Source organism: Culex quinquefasciatus, chromosome 3 (genome assembly GCF_015732765.1).
Source record: "Culex quinquefasciatus strain JHB chromosome 3, VPISU_Cqui_1.0_pri_paternal, whole genome shotgun sequence".
Classification (NCBI taxonomy): Eukaryota; Metazoa; Arthropoda; class Insecta; order Diptera; family Culicidae; genus Culex; species Culex quinquefasciatus.
This window is the reverse complement of record NC_051863.1, coordinates 142,609,424-142,629,117: the sequence shown is the minus strand read 5'-3', so window position 1 is coordinate 142,629,117 and position 19,694 is coordinate 142,609,424. Positions and strand designations below refer to the sequence as shown.

Below are 19,694 nucleotides of genomic sequence, written 5' to 3'. Positions count from 1 at the left end.
TTGATGTTAGAATTCATCAAATAACACAGTTTTGACATTCCTTATGTGAACTTATATCCAAATAATTGATAAAACAAGATGAAGTGTCCGGGTTTCGAAGCGTCCGGGAATTCGAATCATGACGTTAAATGCTGATTTCAAATATTAATAATTTCAAGAAAAAATCGTTGTAATTTCACTAAAATTGTGATTTTTATATTGGTTTGAACATTGATTATTTCTTTTTGTTTATTTAATTCTATATTCATAATTTATTTTCTTAAAACTAAAAGTGCAGTTAATATTTGTAAAAAATGCTATGATATTTTACCACAATGTTTAAATATTTTAATGGCTTCCATTGGACATGGAAATTATTATCAGAACGAGTTTGAAGGCTGAGAACTGTACGGACCTTATTTTTTAAATGAAGATTCATCCTTTTTCTCGAGCTTGGCATTTAGGTGTAAATTTGAAAGCATATGCATATAAAAACATAAAAAAGAATTTTAATAAAAAAAAATATTTTGATGCACGAAAGCTTTTTTTTTTGCAGAATGCAATCCGCCATAGTAAAAAAATAAACAGATGATTTTAGAAAGTTTAAATACAACAAAACAACAATTAAAATTGAGTTAAAAGATGTTTAGATTATTATTATGCGTCTTCTCTATATATATCTATAGATATAAAAAAATTCGTATGTATATAAAAAAAATTCGACGGTTTTGTTCGAACGCGAATCAATTCAAAACGAAACGTCGGATCGAGGTGCTCTTTGTTGCGTTGGGTTCGTATAAGTCCAAAGAAGGTTCTTACGCCAAAAAGTGGCAACTTTGGCCACTCTGGAACCGATTCCGGAAAATCTGCAGATTGTTTGGGAAAAATCCAGAGCAACATTTGAAAGGGGCGGTACGACATTGCTCTTACTGCTTTTCATTACACGCGTTTTAATGGGACGAAAGGCCGTAAGAGCAATGTCGTACCGCCCCTTTCAAATGTTGCTCCAGAAATTATGTAAAATCAAATTTTGATCACAGGAGGCTGAAAAAGCAAAAAAGTTCAAAACGTCAACAAACGAAAAAAGGCAGAACGAAGTTTGTCGGGAAAGGCTTGTTAACTATAAAATGTATCAAATAAACAAAGTTAAAAACCTTAACTCAAGGAAAAGTAAACAATTTTGTAACGAGAAACAAGAAATCTGAAAAATCTTTTTGACCCTGAACACCACATCGATTCCACAACCATTCCTACCCTGCCCAAAACCACAAAACATGCCAAAAAGTTCCAGCAAACCATTCCACTCTCTCCAGTTCAGTACTTCCTCTCCTCTAATCAACACTCCGGGGGTGGAAAATTCGCCACCCAAGAGAGGCGACACTGAGAGCAGCAGCGCACCATTTACTCCGAGAGTCGTGTGACCTCCGCCGTCGTCGTTGGAAAAACAGATTTTTCCCGTCCCGTTTTCCGGGGACGCGCATCAGAAATGACTGTGACTTTGCCCGGTAGACATCGTCCTCGTCGTCGTCGTAGCGTGTGTTGTTTCGCGTGCGGTGGAACCACGAGGTGCGTGTGGGTGGGTGGGTTGGTGATTGTGAGAGGAAACGGGGGGGAAAGTCCTTTTTTTGCCCGTGACACAGTTTGCCGAAAATATCACCAGGGCAAGGTCCTTGGGAGCCAGTGTCAGTGTCAAAGCGTTAAAAAATGGTCCAATTGTCAGTGCAGCATCCTGCGGAATGTGAATCCTTGTCGTAAAGCCTGAAGAAGAAAAGAGGGGCCCCCTCTGGTGAGAGGATTGGCAAAGGATGAGAGTGACCTAGCCCCAAGGAAAAGTGAAAATCTGCGAGGCTGGAAAAGCCACAAAAAGAAAAAAAACAACACGAAGTGCTGCCCCCTTGGAGTTTTGATTAATTGAATGAGATTTGTGTAATTTATCGGAAGCATTTCCACATGACCATTTTGCGCGCAACTGGACCGCAAAGCGACGTTCCAAAAATGACCCATCGAACCTAGCGGACATCAATCGAGCAAGGCCTCAGGGGAAAATGTCGAGTTGCTAAAACCAGCATGGTTTCGTTATTGATGGTGGGGAGCGCGTTTGCCGCTCAGCTCGCGGTTTATTAATTAATCAATAGCGTTGCTGGCGCTACCGCGTGTTGACCGTGGACCATTGGCCATCAGAAGTGCTCAAAGATGAAGGAACAGATTAGTATTTTCGACGTTTTTCGTCTCGGGGGAAAAATCAAATGGAAAAAACTAATTTTATTGAATCAGGTTATGGAGCGATATGATGGAAAGAGGATATAAAGTTTCGGATTGTGATGATTGATTTTTTTTTGCTTTTGCAGAACTAAATTAAAAGTACTATATATTTATCTGAATTATTTTTGAAGTTTATGTGTTTTACGGCAAACGAAGTCGAAAGGGTAAAGAAATTAAATAAAAATTCAAATAACAAGTTATGGTTTCAACATTTGCATGAAAATAGTTTAGCAAAATGTATTATACACCTTAACAGTTGTTTTGCATTCATTTATTTTCAAAATATCTAAGAATCCACGAAAAAAATCAGCCCTAAAAATCAGGGCGTCCTGCGTTAGTAATCATATTAAGAATGAATGAAAATATGTATTTAGAATTTTTGTGAAAATTGTTTCATTCCAGTTTTGGAACGATGGCTTGTAAATATTTTTTTTAGGAAAATAAACTTAGGATACAAATTTAATACTCTGCACTTAAGACTGTGGCATTATTTTATAGGCATCAATTATATGCTAATTTGATATTCCTAAAGAAGTATTTACTTCTTTTTGAGACGAAAGAATAGAAAAATAGTCAAATTGTCCCTAGATTCCCTAGATGTTAACGATATGTACTAGAGTGTAACAAAAATGACTTTTTGGCGGGCATTCAAGGGTTTGTTCCGGTGGGCATACTAAGCCCAAATCCAAAATATGAGCTTGTTTGGACGTAACAGGAGCTGGCGCTTTGCATTTGATTTTTAAATTGGATCCAACAAGTAAAAAAGATTATTCAAAAATGTCACTATTTGAGGCATTTTGGCCACTGAAGCGAATAAAAAGATATGCGGCAAAAAAGATATGCGACGCCCTAGACGCCATTTGATTTTGCTGGGGTCAATATTTCGAAAACATGACAAACTTTGAAGGTCTGTACCGAGCTCCAGGGTGCTTCAAATTTCAATGTTATATATACCAACAGATGCGCAAGGATCTGGCCTACACGCCAATGATGTTGAAAATAAACGCTTTAGTGGCCAAAAGGCCTCAAAAAGTGACATTTTTGAAAAAATCTTTTTTTACGGGTTAAATCTTGATTAAAATTCAAATGCAAAGCTCCTGTTACGTCCAAACAAGCTCATATTTTGGAGTTGGGCTTAGTATGCCCACCGGAACAAACCCTTGAATGCCCGCCAAAAAGTCATTTTTGTTACATCCTAATATGTACATTGTTTTTTTTGCTCGGAAATCACGTTTTATACCTGTTTTGAGGACGCGATATCTTTTGACAGGAGCGAGATAGCACAATACTTTCTTTGGAAAAGTTTTAGAGATTTTTCTCAATTTTAAGTATTGTGTTAGTTAAAAAAATTTAGTGGAACTTAAAAATGATAAAAAATAAAATATAAAAAAGGGTTTTCTAATTCCCATACAAAATTGAAATACCAGGCAAGCAAGGTTTAATCATTTTTTAAATTTTCCATATAATGACGAGTCAGTCTAATAACTAACACTTCTTAATTTAAAAATATCTATAAACATAATTTAGAATTCAGAATTTTAAAATCAAGCTTATCTTTTGATAAGATCTAAAAATAAATAACTTTCCTTTTATAATATTTTGGACCAAAGTATTTTTTTTTAACTATTTTTTTTTTCAAGAGATCAACAAATTTCGCAAAAGTTCAAAATGTTTCAAGAATAATTTGTTAAACACAGTAAAAAAAACTATGAAAATTTAAAATTTATGCTTAAAAATAGCTTTAACGTAAAGACTTCCATCATTGCCATGATTTTTTGTTCATAGATATAAATTTTGCGTCGCTATCAATATTTTGACAAAATTCCTTCTACAAGTTGTTTAGAATAGTGCCCTACACATGCTGATTCCTTTTGGTAACGATTATCCCATTACTTGCAAAGTTATGGAAATCGTCATTGATCAATGATTGCCAACTAGGATGTCAATGATTGTACCACAAAATTATATAAATTTTGAAACACATTTGATTTTTGGTACAGAAATTCGTTAAACTGAATTCAATACAGAGAATTTTAGAGTGATGATAAATTTTCTTTGAAAATGATCAACGGCTTCACCAACTTGAAAATGGTATATTTCATCAAAAAAAAATGCAAAGTTCTTTCGATTGAAAATTCAATTTTGCCTTAAAAAATATTTAAAATATATTTTTAACACTGATTTTTGATGTTTTCAAAAACATTATATATTTTTAAATCATATTTCATAAACCAGAGTTTGCACCATCATGTACTATGGTTCAAAAGATATCTTTTTAGTCCCCTAAAAAATTATCGATAAATTTTGTATTTTTTTAGAAATTCATTAAAAAAATTTAAACATGGGATTTTTTGTGCGCCATGGACAGTTTCCATACAAGCAGGTGGGCAAAAATCAAAATCATTGTTTTTGATGATTAATGAGTAATTTTCAACATCTTGATGGATAAGGAGTAGTAATTTTGCCCTAGTTGCTTTTGACTCTGCCCTTCTGACTAAATTCTGACTAATTATTTTTTCTTAAACTTGCTGTAAAAAATAAAAGAAGTTAATAATTTGTAATTTTGGACAAATAATTTTGGTTTTCTTAATAAAAAAAAGAAAAAATTAAAACAATATAAAAACTATATCATTTTGGAATGTTTATCTTAATACCATTCCACAACTCTAAAAATAGCATAGCATAGCATAGCATTGGTGTTTACCCGTAGCTGCTACTTCGTTATTGACCAGGACCCCCAAACATTGCTCCGTGGACCACAGATGAAAAGTAGGAACCAATCATCACCCCTTCGCAATATTCAAAGGTCCCTATCATGCTGATCAATACCGACGCCGGCCACGATCAACGGTGATGTAAGAAGGGCTTCATTTAGTAAAATGATTTTATATCATAAGCCTTAAAACATATTCGACGGCGTGCCTTCCGATGATATGGAAAGGACTTAATCCAGCAAAACGACTTGCTAGTCTCAAAAAAATAGGTTCGTTTTTATAGAAAACTATAAAAAGAGAACAACACAAAAAAAAACTCATCGGCCAACGAACGCGAGTAAAAAAAACAATGAAAAAAGAAGAAGGTAAAAAAACAGAACTGCGCGTCCGAAAAGCACCACACTAATGATGCTATTATTTAATTATAATGACCAATCACCCCATGCACTCGAACAGCGACACAAAAGAGACGGAAAATAACACGAAAAAAACAGGACTGCGCGTCCACACAGGCACCGCACTACTCCCATTCCAAAACTCTAAAAATATTTAAAAATTAATTTTCGTAATTGAAAGACGCAACTTTTGGTACCATAACATATATAGGTCGTTGCTGAAATTTCAAAGTTTTCGCAGTTTTAGTGAAAAAAGTTGATTTTTTGCCGATTTCGTCATTTTCCTGTTTTTGCGCGTGGCGCGTCGAAAAACTCAGTTTTTATTTTCAAAAAACCATATCTCTGAAACGTACGGTTCGACATCGCCAATTTTTTGATATGTTATGTGAAATTTTCCGAGAAATCCGATAAAAATACTTTCAGACATAGGCTCTTTGGTCCAGACACGGTCAAAACGCCATTTTAAGTTTTCATGCGACTTTTTCAAATGGTAAGCTAAATTTTTTTAACTTCTTACTATTTTTCCCAAATAGCCAAATTCATCACCTTTCTTTTGCGTCCAAGACAGCTAAAATCGGATGAAATGGCGCGGAGGTATGATTTTTCGAAAAAAGAGGTTTTTGCGAAAAATGACGAAAATGGCAATTTTTCAGAACACCCTAACACGGCGTAGGTCACCCTAATGGCCAAACAAAAAAATACGGGTCTAATTATTATGGCCAAGGAACCCCCAGAAAAATTTTGAGCCTGATCGGGGAACTTTTTTTTCGGTTTAGGCTCTTTTCAAATGGAATTGCTGTATATTTGTTTTCCCATGTATTTTTGAAAATGAATCGCTACATTTTTCCAATATTTAGATCTTATAAACAAGCTTGGAAATGGCATTTAAAAATACTTTTTCATAGGTTAATTCAGACTGATTTATAAACATTTATGTTAATATTATTTCTGATGAACTAAAAATATTTTTTCTTCTGCTGATATCAAAATTTGTCAATTCTGTTAAAATATTTTTCTATGTTCACAATATCGTCATTAATATTCTAACCGGCCATTTCACGGGTTAATTGATTTCCACCTTCACCAACCTGTTACCAGCAATCTTTTCTCGCTTGACCTGGTTGCCATTCTACGTCAAACGTAACCGGTGGAGACCCGCTCATTATAATTTACAAGAGAGCAGAGATTTTTCTTGTTGCTTTGCCATATCTTGGCAACCTCCATTACTAATGCATAACTGATATTCTGGATCCCGGGGTGCCATAATTCTATCGCGGAATGTCAATTGGGAATTGACCTAGTGGATTATGCACAAGTTCTTCGGGATAGAGATCATGGAAGAAGCTGCTTGAAATATTAATTCACTTGCGAATTAAATGTATTAAAAAATTGTTTTTTAATCAGCAAAGAAGAAAAAGTTCTTCAAACATCATTTCCTCGCCCATCTCAACTGAACCTGTCTTTTTTTCGCGGCATTCATCCCGAACAGACAGCATCCGGCGTGGCTTTCCCATTTTGTCCCGAAAGTTCTCCCATGTCAAGCCGGCAATATTAAGGCTTGTTCAGCTTTTCATGGTGGTTTAGCTTCTTGTGTGTACAATACAAGTAAAAATGCCGTAGGCTGTCTACGGCGAGGTTGAAGAAAGTCGGAAAAAGGCCTATGAAAAACTCATAAGATTGAGTTTTTTTTTTTCGTCTTTTGTGGAACTTTAGCAAAGTCTGATGATCGAAGATTTGAGTGCATAGTCAAAACATGGAAAATTTAAACTTGATCAAAATTCTTCCCATTTTAAGCCTGCAGAATCTTCACTTCGATCGAGATATTTTCTCATGCTATTTAATATCAAAGCGAACTATAAATAGTTCATCCGTTTTTGCCTTCATCCATTATACAAATACACATTCCAGCAATGGCTGTCCACGGTGCAGGAAAGGACTCGAGGTGAAAACGATTTTCTTTGGCTCATTTTCCACTATGGTTATTCCGGCCGTCAGCTGTTTGGACGTCGGTCGTCCGGAGGAAAACTTTACGATGACTTCCTTCCTCAATCACCACTTCACAGACATTCGGACTCGGTCAGTTCCTCCATCAGTAGTTGTGGAGTGAGGGGCTAACGATGTGTGTGTGTAACTGTATCATAAATGCAATTTGTCTAATGGCTAATGATTCATAAAGCGTTTCACTACGGCCTGGCCCCCCCATTGCAACTCTTCCCAGATTGGCCACTTGAGGCTGTTAGTATGGGAGCGGGTGTAGTATTCAATTTAGTGTACGATATCGTAGCGCCAATGTTGTGCGGCAATTTGTTACCACGTTTTTTTAGCAACGCGGTGTAGGTGGCTGATGGGAAAGACGACCTTTCTTCCTGTTATGTGAAACTTAACAGATGGGATGGTGACGCCCCCGGAGCACACTTTCCACGTTGATCGTCGTTAAAGTTGGCGCGATGATGCAGCGGAACTAAATCGGGCTTCATCTAGGATGAGCGAACGCAACCATAAAACACTCAATGATAGTTTATGGGGCCTTAAGCTATGGGAAAAGTTGGTCTCTTGAAGTTGATTTCCAGCGCCGAGAAGTGGACAATAATCTTTTATAAGTTATCGTTAACGGGTACTTCACTCTTTGTTAATTGCTTCAATTTAAATATTGAAGATCAATAGATTTCAAGTATTTAATAGCATGAACATCGGAAAGCTTTGACTTGTGTAAATTAATATGTCAAAATATTGAACAACCTTCAATTCAATAATTAAATTATCGTCACACTTCAAGCTTTGCAACTGATTCAACCAGCAGCAGCTTTGAAACCCTAGCAAGTCTTTGAACCGAGCTGATTTCTTGGAATATTTCTCACAAACAGCATTCGACTAGCGAAAGGTACCCAGATTAATCTAAATTGAAAAATTGAAAGCGCTTCGCAGACCGTACACTTTGAAATCATTATTCTCCATTCCACCAACAGCAAAAGCGTCCGCAACCTTGAGGGTAATCCTTGCTAAGCTCCTTTCGATGCACCGCTCCTGATTGAGACGAGATGTATCCTGCGGCATCTTTGCCGATAGAAGCTCCCCGTCGTGGGTGGCTGAGGATAAGCTTTTCTTCTCCTTCTGTTCGATGTCGCCACTGTAGCTATAGAGCACTTGGTAGAGCATAAAACCTAAGAGTTCGGAGTAATGATGGAAATCAAATCAACAAAGGACGAGGTCATTCACAACTAGAGCGGAACACTTAAAGCCAAAGTGACCGATGCTGTAGTGGCAAAGAAAAGTTTTTCCACCTTGTCCCGCCCGTGTGGATCAATCGGACCGCGCACTGGACTCCAATCCAGAGGTCGCCGGTTCGAATCCCGCGGCGGGCGCTCTAAAGTTCTTTGTGTAAATATGGGTATTCGGCGCCGTCGCTCCGTGCCATACTTTCATACACTTAGGAGCCCAGGGCGGCGAAGTCCTTGTAGATAAAAAGGAAGACACTAGTGGTTGGTACTAGCAACCCAAGTAACATTTTTTTTCAGGAGTTCTACAAGAGCTCTTCAAGATAGCTACAGGATAGCAGTTTGGACCGCGGTAGGATAAAACTCTCTTCAAGTACTCTTCCAAACTCCTGAAGATGTTTTGAAGAGAATTTTATCCTACCGCGGTCCAAACTGATATGCTGTAGCTATCTTGAAGAGCTCTTGTAGAACTCCTGGAAAAAAATGTTACTTGGGAATGGTGGCCGACAGCTATAAAGTCAACTTCGTTTTCGTTCGGCAAAGAAAAGAAGAAACCCCCCAATGTTATTACATATTTGGAAAGATAATTGATTTTCCTACAAAGAAATATCATGCAGAAGTAACCATATAGTACCTGTGCTTCCCCTAAAATGAAAATGTAGCGTGACGGGACAACATCGTAAAACTGGACTTTTAAAAGGCACACTACAAAAATCGCTACAGTTTTGCCAGTTTGATTTTTTAAAACTTTTGCTCTTCTATTCATTATCACAAATTGATAAACGAATCTTTTGCTCCTTGAACTGAACGAATTGGTTGAAATTTGAGTTTTTGCCAGCCATTTCTTTCCGTGACTGGACAACGAAAGGAGCAGATATATGAAAAAACTCCTCTCCCATTCAATGGCTTGCAGACCATATTTGGTCAATATTTTTGACTCTTCAGGCAAGAAAACGCATTCAAAGCACATTGCAATTATTGAACCATAATAAAAATTAATTCTATCATATAAAAAATCACATTGAAAATTGAAAAAAGTGACAATTTCGTGTAGCTTCGCTAAGAATCGGTCAAGTAACATTTTTAAATCAGCTAGCCACCATCTAGTTTTACTGAGGTTTTAAGGTAGCATCTTGTATAGTTTTATTTGGGCATTCACCGCAACCAATAAGCAAGATCTAATTAGTAGGTTCTAACAAGGTTCTATGCCTCGGACATAAAACCTTGTGTGACAGTAAAAGCCAAATGGCTTTCAAAAAGGTTTTATGAAAGTTTTAAGAGAGTCTTAAAAACCCAATGACAATGTCATGTCAAACGATTTTATCGCATGCATCTTTAAAACTAAGGGAGTTTTAGCTATCAAGTGCCATTAGGCATGCAAAAAGCTTACTTAAAGCCATAAGCTCCTAAAAAAGCATGTGGCGCTAAACGCGTGTTCTGATTGAATGTGATTAACAGCCATCTTGGTTGGAAAAATTGAAAAGTGAAAAATTTCATTTAAATTTCATGAAAACAGACAGCTGAATTTTTGATATATTTAATATAGTGATAGAAATTTATGAATAATGAGCAGTTCTCTACGGAATCGGCCATTTTTCTTTAATTTTAATTTTTGTATTTTTAATCCGGCTGTAACTTTCTTGGTGCCTTCGGTATGCCCAAAGAAGCCATTTTGCATCATTAGTTTGTCCATATAATTTTCCATACAAATTTGGCAGCTGTCCATACAAAAATGATATGTGAAAATTCAAAAATCTGTATCTTTTGAAGGAATTTTTTGATCGATTTGGTGTCTTGGGCAAAGTTGTAGGTATGGATATGGACTACACTGAAAAAAAATGATACACGGTAAATTTTTTTTTGGTGATTTTTAATTTCACTTTTTGTCACTAAAACTTGATTTGCAAAAAAAACACTATTTTTTATTTTTTTTTTTTTTTTTTATATGTTTTAGAGGACATCAAATGACAACTTTCCAGAAATTTCCAGAATGGGCAAAAAATCTTTGACCGAGTTTCGATTTTTTTTTTTTTTTTATTATAGAGACTTTACACCATTGTGCATTCATCTCTTCAAGGTGGATAGTGAAAGAGGAAAGATTACAGAGTTTAAAATGTTTCTATGTTTCAATAATTGTTACCATGCCTTTTTTCTAACGATTTCTGTCTATGTTTGAGATATTTAGCGGAATATTTAGAGAGTGAATTATCAAGTTCTTCAAGTTTATCTTCGTCCTCTTCTTCCAGGCATTTAGAACTTATCTCACAACACTTTTTCTTATAATATTTTGCTTTTATAACATCTTCATCTTCTTCATCTGTTTCTTCTGCAGCCATCTCTCTTCGTTTTGTTGTCAATTCGTCATCCGCGTCCAAATATGCCTGTAAGCGCTTCCGGGTTTTGCGAGTGTGCTTAGAAAGCACGGTCTCGAATCCATCGTTGTCTTCTTCATCAATTTCACTTGTTTGCATTGCATATAGGTCAGGTTCACTGTTGTTGCTTTTGCTGCTGCTGCTTGGCTCAGGTTCAATCGGTGGTGTACTGCTTTTTTGGTTCACCTTTTTACTCGAATCCGCACATTTTTTGTTCTTAGCTTTGAGTTTGCAAAACGATTTTTTGCCTATAATCGTCACCGTTGCAGCAGCATTGTTTACAGTGATTGATTTCGGCGTTGGCTGTTTCAGCAAAATCCGCAGGGTCCGAACTCCATTTGGGATCCCTGGGAAGAAGTTAATCCAGCGGTCGTTGGTGATGGTCAAAATTTCGCCGTATTTACTCATCACTTTGACTACGTCATCATTGCTTATGCCTAGAGGTAGGTCAAGCACACGAACTTCCGTAGCGTTGTTGTCCAGGTAAATCGGGATTTTGCAACCCTGATATACCAGAGGTTTGTCGATGATGGACGAGGCCATTGCTGAGTCGGCGAACTGCAACACGGCTATTTTTCTTCTATTGCATAATTGCAATGCTCGCAAGTTTTCTTGGTTTACTTGAAGGTCTGCGAGAAATTTTTTTATAAGCTTTGGGCTTGGTTGGTTTTGGAGTTGACAAAAATCCAGAACCACACTGTTTTTGTCTACGGTGTGTGTGTGTGTGTGCAAACCAACCAAACGGGACCACGCGGCCACTTCTTACAAATTGAGTTGTTTTCATGTATTTTTAGATCTACATTCTATACATGCAAATAACTCGCATAGGCATTTGGAAGGTGTTAGCTCTGCCGAGCTTCGGTGACCCATTTCTACGCTGGCTAGCCGAGCGCGAGGTACTTCAGCTTTATCGACAAGCCCCGCCCTGAAGAACGTTTGCACCAATCGGGTTCAAACGTTATTTAGAACTTCCGAACCCTTGTCAAATGGACACGGACCCAGCGCGTATATAGTTGGTAGTAACAGTATTCTTAATTCCAGTCATAGCTCACCAAAGTCGCGATGGCCTAGTGGTTAGCATTTTTGCTTACCAATCCAAAGGACGGGGGATCGAACCCCAACTTTGATTTTTCGTTCATGTTCAGAGTTTCAAGATTTATATTTCCTATACTTTCTCGTTGGGAGCAGATGGGAATCGAACCCAGGACCATTCGCTTACAAAGCGAATACCGTAACCAGTCAGCCACGGCCACTCCACCACACTGTTTTTGTCTACGGTGCACATTAAAAAAAAAAAAAGCGGCGACGCGCACACAAACTGCGAACTGGCGTTGAGAATGCGACTTGTAAGGTCGGCGGTTACTTTGCTACTGGAGTTTTGATTTTTTGAATCAATACAACTTTTTTCAAAAAATCAAAATATTGGTCGCAACAAATTTTTAATTTAATTTTTCGATGTAAAATTGAATTTGCAATCAAAAAGTACTTCAGTGAAATTTTGATAAAGTGCACCGTTTTCAAGTTATAGCCATTTTTATGTAACTTTTTTAAAAATAGTCGCAGTTATTGATTTTTTTAAAATAGTGCCCATGTTTGCCCACATTTGAAAAAAATATTTTTGTGAAGCTGAGAAAATTCTCTATATTTTGCTTTTTCGGACTTTGTTGATACGACCCTTAATTGCTGAGATATTGCCATGCAAAGGTTTAAAAACAAGAAAATTTATGTTATCTAAGTCTCACCCAAACAACCCACCATTTTCTAATGTTGATATCTCAGCAACTAATGGTCCGATTTACAATGTTTAAATATGAAACATTCGTGAAATTTTCCGATCTATTCGAAAAAAAGTATTTTCAAAAATTTTAAATCAAGACCAACATTTCAAAAAGACCAAACATTCAATATTACGCCGTTTTGATATATTAGTCTAACTTCGCCGAAGACACCAAATCGATCAAAAAAATCCTTCAAAAGATACAGATTTTTGAATTATTAATACATCATTTTTGTATGGACAGCTGCCAAATTTGTATGGAAAATTATATGGACAATCTAATGATGCAAAATGGCTTCTTTGGGCATACCGAAGGCACCAAAAAAGTTCCAGCCGGATTAAAAAATACAGAAAAAATCGAATGACCGAAATCTCAGAGAATTGCTCTAATATGAACATTTTTTTTTAAATGCCATGCAAAAATTTGTAACATCAAAAACTTTAATTACAAAAGAATAGAGGTGGGCAAAAAAAGAGCGAGCCGCTCAAAGAGCCGGTTCACTAAAAAGAGCGAACGAACCAGGGCTCACAAAAAAAAGAACCGCGGTTCTTTTTTCAACCCCGGTCTTTTGAAAGAACCGTTCCAAGATAGAATGATGTTTCAACTTGTTATAAATATAATTTATCGAATTTCGAACAAATTGCATCACAAAATTTGTTTTTAGAATTGAAAATGCAATTCTCAATTGAAACATAATTGCTTATAAAAATTAATCCTAAAATAGCATTGCTGCCAAACACCACTTTAAAGTTTTCAAATTTATTTTCAGTTTCCTACTTTTCTTTGAAATTCCAAAAGTAAATGATTTTCTAAACAAAATCAAAAAGCTTATCTTTATATATCCGAATACAAATTTGAGCATTTAAAATTGCATAGCTTGTAAAATATTACCAAAAATCTACTAAATAGCTGAGAGATTATGAAAAAAATAATTCTCTTGCCTGATTTAACTTCAGTGTTTATAGACTTCATCGATTAAATCAGAATTTAGAAAAGAGTTCGCAAAATCACACAATTCTTAATAATAACCTTTTTATCAAAATTTTGAAAAAGAGCGAAAGAGCCGTTCAAAAGAGCGGCTATTTTTAGTGAGCGAACGAAAATGAGCGGCTCCTTAAAAAGAGCGGTTTTGCCCACCTCTACAAAAGAATGATATTTGTTGAAGCGTGTTGATTTTTTTGCCTCTATCTACCCTACATTTATCAATAAAATTTCAACCGCAGCTGAATTTGAGCCACCAATTGCGAGAAATAAGCTATCAAATTATTCTTAAAACCTTCCATTATCTATTATTTATTATCGTCATTTTTGCAGACCATCATCATTATATCATTTGGCATGACTAAGACTTATGTTGTGCCTTAATAAAACCTATTTGGCATAAGACGTTTGAAGGCGTATGAAATGTCATTTTTTCATAACTCTTGACTAGGTTTCAACAAAGGTTTTATTAAAGCTTTGAGGAGGTTGTTAGGATTCAGTTGTAAAGCTTTGAACTCCTATGTAGGTTTTATAGATAGGCCGTGACTACCTTTTATGAAGGTCTTTTTGAGTTTTAAGAAAGGTTTATCGGGGTTCTGGAGAGCTTGTTACGACTAAGTGGTTTTAATGTAGGTTTTTGCGGTGGTAATGTAGGTTTTATAGCGGTTGTAACAGCTAAGATAAAGCCTAAAATGTCTCTTGGGAGAAAAGCACGATGCGTCTCCAGCATAATGTACTGGGAACCCATTTCGATGGAGAAGCATGGTACTTTTAGTTTGATTTATTAGATTTTTTGCCTTCCTCACTGAGGTAAGGCTATAATCCTGCTCTAAAAATGAACTGTGTATAAACACGTCGTAGACCCACCTTCATGTATACATATCGACTCAGAATCGAAAACTGAACAAATGTCTGTGTGTATGTGTGTGTGTATGTATGTATGTGACCAACAAACTAGCTCATGTTTCTCGGCACTGGCTGAACCGATTTGACCCGAACCTGTTGCATTCGACTTGGTTTAAGGTCCCATAGATCGAGTTTTATACAGATTGAAGTTTCGATAAGTAGTTCAAAAGTTATGTATAAAAATGTGTTTTCACATATATCCGGATCTCACTTAAATGTATGTAAACTATGTCTGGGTCCATCTTTCGACACATCGTTGGTTAGGTTATCAAAAGAGCTTTCCAACGAATCTAAAACATTGAAGATCTGGCAACCCTGTCTCGAGATATGGCCCCTTAAGTGATATTGATGTACTTTTTTGGAGCCGGATCTCACTGAAATGTATGTGAACTAAGTCCGGCTCCACTATCCGACCCATCGTTGGTTAGGTTATCAAAAGACCTTTCCAACGAGTCGAAAACATTGAAGATCTGGAAACCCTGTCTCGAGATATGGCCGCGTAAGTGATATCCGGAGATGGAAGCCGGATCTAAAAAATAGATAAAATTTATGTACAGTCATTGTTGTGAGGATGGCTCCAACCACATAGGTGGATTAAGTTAGTTTTTTTTTTTCATAGGATCATATATCAGAATCCGGATCATAGATGTTCACAATAGTTGGATATGTACCGTAAAACATCCATCCTGAAAAATCATAAAAAATATATTTCCATGTGTGAGCTCTTTGGTCCGAGACCCTCGAATCAGCAAACAATGTTTTTAATTGATCAGTAAGTGTATAAACATATTTGTGTGACATTTATAACACGCAATTTTGTGGAGCAGTTGATGGTTTCTTGATTGGGAACCAAAGAACAACTTATATATTTTAACTGTTGACCTCACTGATCTACATTCATTTAAGTCCTTGTGTAGAAGAACAGTGAAAGCGCATGGTTCTTCAAACAAACAAAAACGGAGAAAATGGTCATGTGGGTAATGGTGAAAACGTTTCATTCGCAGCAATTATCAGAAATCTCTTCACGCTGGTGTCAGCCAACAAACCTGCTGAGTGAAACCCCTTGTCAGAGGCACCCGGAAACAGAAAATCGGAAAAATGAGACGAAGGAAAAAAATGTAACTCTGCGGAGCCCATCAGAGTGTAAATGACAACATCATAATTTGTTTTCCTGTGAAACTGTGCTGAAAACAAAAATATCCCCAACCCGAAGGTCGATCTTATTTGCTCAAGTGTAAACGTACACAAGGCGTTTTTCAAGTGGTGCTAAAGGACTGAGTGTGTTGTGATAACGGAAGAAAAAGAAGGTGCAGCGTAGAATCAATATCTTAAGAGTACTCCAACTATGTAACACACCCCAGCGAACGTGGTGTGCTACCCCCCTACTAGAAGAGTGCATAGTACAAGAGAGCAGCAAAGGCAAACAAACACGAAGAAGGGTGGTTTGGGTGCCACTTATTAGCATAACTTCAAGGAGCTCTCCAGTCAATTGAAAGGACCGGGTTTGCGTCCCACGTTTAGTGTATAGACTCCTGTGATATCCTGCGAAGGCCTAACAAAAAAAAAACCCGGTAATGTTCAACACGGCAGCCGCCACCTCCCATGCTTCCTCTGCCTGCGATCGGCCAATTCTTCATCACAGCCATTCCGACTCCAACTGTCATCGGCTCTACCATCAGCAGAAACGGTTCCAAAAGCGGCACTCGGCCACCTCGTTTGGGCCGACGTCGACGACCCGTTGGTCCCTGCAGCCCCAGCCCCAGGAAGTGCTTTGCAAATCCTTTCCCAATCCCAGCTATTCGGCATCCTCCTCCCACGGCATCTTTCATGAACATGACCACTACACCACCACCAACCATCAACAACACCATTACCGACACCATCAACACGTGTGGGCGGGGGCGACCGGAAGTGGCAGCGGGCCGCCCAAAACGCGCGGTCTGTTCCGCCGAGTGACCCGCAAGGTGATCGAGTGGATCCGGGGTTCGATCGTTCCTGGCGCGAAACAGGTTACTGCAATTGGACTACTGATTGGTGTTTGAGTGTTTTTTTTTATTTTTTTTTTTGTATGATTTTTGTTGGTTTTCGTACTAATCACTGGTTTTGTGTATTTATTATTTTGTACAGCAACAAAATTCTAAAAAAAATAAAAATTGTAGATTAGATGTTAATGTTTTCATATTATTTATTTATTTATTTTCGATGCAAATTTTGATTTGATTTTGAAGTTTTGGAAAACAAATACGACAAGTACTGTATAATCAAGTTTTGCAACGAGTTATTTTTTTTTTGCATTTCTATAAAACAACAATTGAATTTGATTTTTTTCAGTGAATTATACGTTTCCGCGCTTGAATGTTATTTGCCGTCAAGATAAGTGTCAAATTCAAAAAAGTATCGAAAACTATAACCTTTCAAAGAACTGAAAAGTACTCAAATTAATGGTGAAAAGTTCTTTTCAGTAATGTTAATTTTGGCGATGAAAAGTAAGCAATGATTGGAGGTAGAAAGAAATTTTTAATAAGAAGGGGTTTGAAATCTCGGAAATGTTTGAATGTAATATTTGAATAAACCCTTAAGTCATTTTTGATTGCAAATTCAATTTGAATCAAAAAGTGACTATTCAAACTTTTCCAAAATCACTATTAATATAATCATACATTGGCTAAAATCAAAACACCTATTATGAACAACAGCTCATAAGTTGACACTTTTGGCCAATTCAAATGTAGGAAAAATATAAAATAAATCAAAGGGAATAAATTTTGTCAAAATCGAGTTTTTTTATGAAAAGTTAAATTAAAAATCTGGATTTATACATTTGCTCTTTTTTTCTTAAGAGTCCACGAGCAAAGCATACCCATCTCGCATCGACCTCACCAATCTGGTTAAAATTGATGAAAATAAACATTTTTATGCATGTTTCTATTGTGAAATTGTCTCAGAAACACGAATATCATAAAATTATTGCCAGAAAATGGGATCTAAGGGGACCCCTAGCAAAAATTCACAACCAAAAAATTCACTGAAAGTAAAATTGTCTTTTTGATATGCTAGACTGCCTTACCCAAAGCGTTCTCAGTCTCAGATGGTAGTCCCAGATGTCCCCTATAAGCTGCAGGTCGAAACGAGTTGATATCTGGATGGAACACTTTTTTATTTGAGTTTGAAAATTATGCCTTTAGATTTAACCAATTGGGATGCTCTACCCGGCATTTTGTTGCATTTTTTAAGCCCTTTCAGATGCATTTTGAATTTTGAAATTAAATCGAATTTTGCCTAAATTATAGCATTTTTAAGATTTTTGACGGTTTTGAACCTTCAAACTTAGTGTCCTGATTTGCCCCACTTCCCGTTGACCTAGAGTGCACATATTTTGGCCAGATGCTAGTTTTATATGTACAAACAACCCCTGAAAATTTCAGGTAGATTGGCGACGTCCCATACAAAGGGGTATGCCCTGTTCGTGGACTCGCTCTTAAGTGCCTCAATAATAACCAACAACTTTGTCTGAATAATCGTTGCATGTATACAAAACATCTTTTATACTCGAAATTGAACTACAAACTGCTGTAAATAATTTTTAAATTTTTTTGAATGAAATGATGAAAGAATCAGCAATACTATAAATCCATCTTTAAAAAAAAATACAAATACCTTTCTTTTTGTTGAAATATTTTGGAATGGAAGTTTCTGTTTGATTTTTTTTTTGTTAAAATAAAATATTTTTGCTTCAAGAAAAAAAATGTGACGGTGTTTACAGCATTCTGAGTTGAAACACACGAGTTTTATTACTACTTTTAAATGCATTTTCAGCAGCAAACATTTTATCTTTATTTTATACTCATGAACATATGGTTTTTGAAGCTTGCAACAGTCAAATGTAGTACATTTTCGATTTTAAATCATGTGTTGTATCCATCTTCCTGGTTAAAGTTTGCTTAAGGAAATATCATATTTATTCATTAAAATACAATAATGGGTAATTCTCTACCAACTCACACGAAATCGGGAAAAGTTGCCCCGACCCCTCTTCGATTTGCGTGAAACTTTTGTCCCTGATCACGAATCCGAGGTCCGTTTTTTGATATCTCGTGACGGAGGGGCGGTACGACCCCTTCCATTTTTGAACATGCGAAAAAGAGGTGTTTTTCAATAATTTGCAGCCTGAAACGGTGATGAGATAGAAATTTGGTGTCAAAGGGACTTTTATGTAAAATTAGACGCCCGATTTGATGGCGTACTCAGAATTCCGAAAAAACGTATTTTTCATCGAAAAAAACACTAAAAAAGTTTTAAAAATTCTCCCATTTTCCGTTACTCGACTGTAAAATTTTTTGGAGCATGTCATTTTATGGGAAATTTAATGTTCTTTTCGAATCTACATTGACCCAGAAGGGTCATTTTTTCATTAAGAACAAAAATTTTCATTTTAAAATTTCGTGTTTTTTCTAACTTTGCAGGGTTATTTTTTAGAGTGTAACAATATTCTACAAAAATGTAGAGCAGACAATCACAAAAATTTTGATATATAGACATAAGGGGTTTGCTTATAAACATCACGAGTTATCGCGATTTTACGAAAAAAAGTTTTGAAAAAGTTACTTTTTGCGTTTCTCTTTGTTTAGTCGTCCGTGCCTGTCAAGGGTGACCATGAACGGCCATGATCGACGACGACCAATTTTTTCAAAACTTTTTTTCGTAAAATCGCGATAACTCGTGATGTTTATAAGCAAACCCCTTATGTCTATATATCAAAATTTTTGTAATTGTCTGCTCTACAACTTTGTAGACCATTGTTACACTCTAAAAAATAACCCTTTAATGTTAGAAAAAACACGAAACTTTAAAATGAAACATTTTGGTCTAAATGAAAAAATGACCCTTCTGGGTCAATGTAGATTCGAAAAGTACATTAAATTTCCCATAAATTGACATATTCCAAAAAATGTTACAGTCGAGTAACGGAAAAAGGGAGAATATTTAAAACTTTTTTAGTGTTTTTTTCGTTGAAAAATACGTCTTTTTTCGGAATTCTGAGTACGCCATCAAATCGGACGTCTAATTTTTATATAAAAAAAAACCCTTTGAC

General features: G+C 36.3%; 1 protein-coding gene across 6 annotated transcripts in view; it reads left to right on the top strand.

The window, feature by feature from the left end:
- Window positions 1-19,694, top strand: part of LOC6038405 (anion exchange protein 2) — a 149,801-nt gene that overhangs the window by 80,035 nt on the left and 50,072 nt on the right. The window contains exons 1-2 of one of the 6 annotated variants that reach the window (XM_038258973.1): window positions 1,418-1,545; window positions 15,607-16,173. The exons of 3 other annotated variants lie outside the window; for them this stretch is intronic. The gene's annotated coding sequence lies outside the window, so the exon portion shown is untranslated. Of the gene's footprint in view, window positions 1-1,417; window positions 1,546-15,606; window positions 16,174-16,243; window positions 16,366-19,694 lie in introns of those variants that run through there. 2 more of the 6 variants (XM_038258974.1, XM_038258975.1) reach the window with 2 other exon arrangements.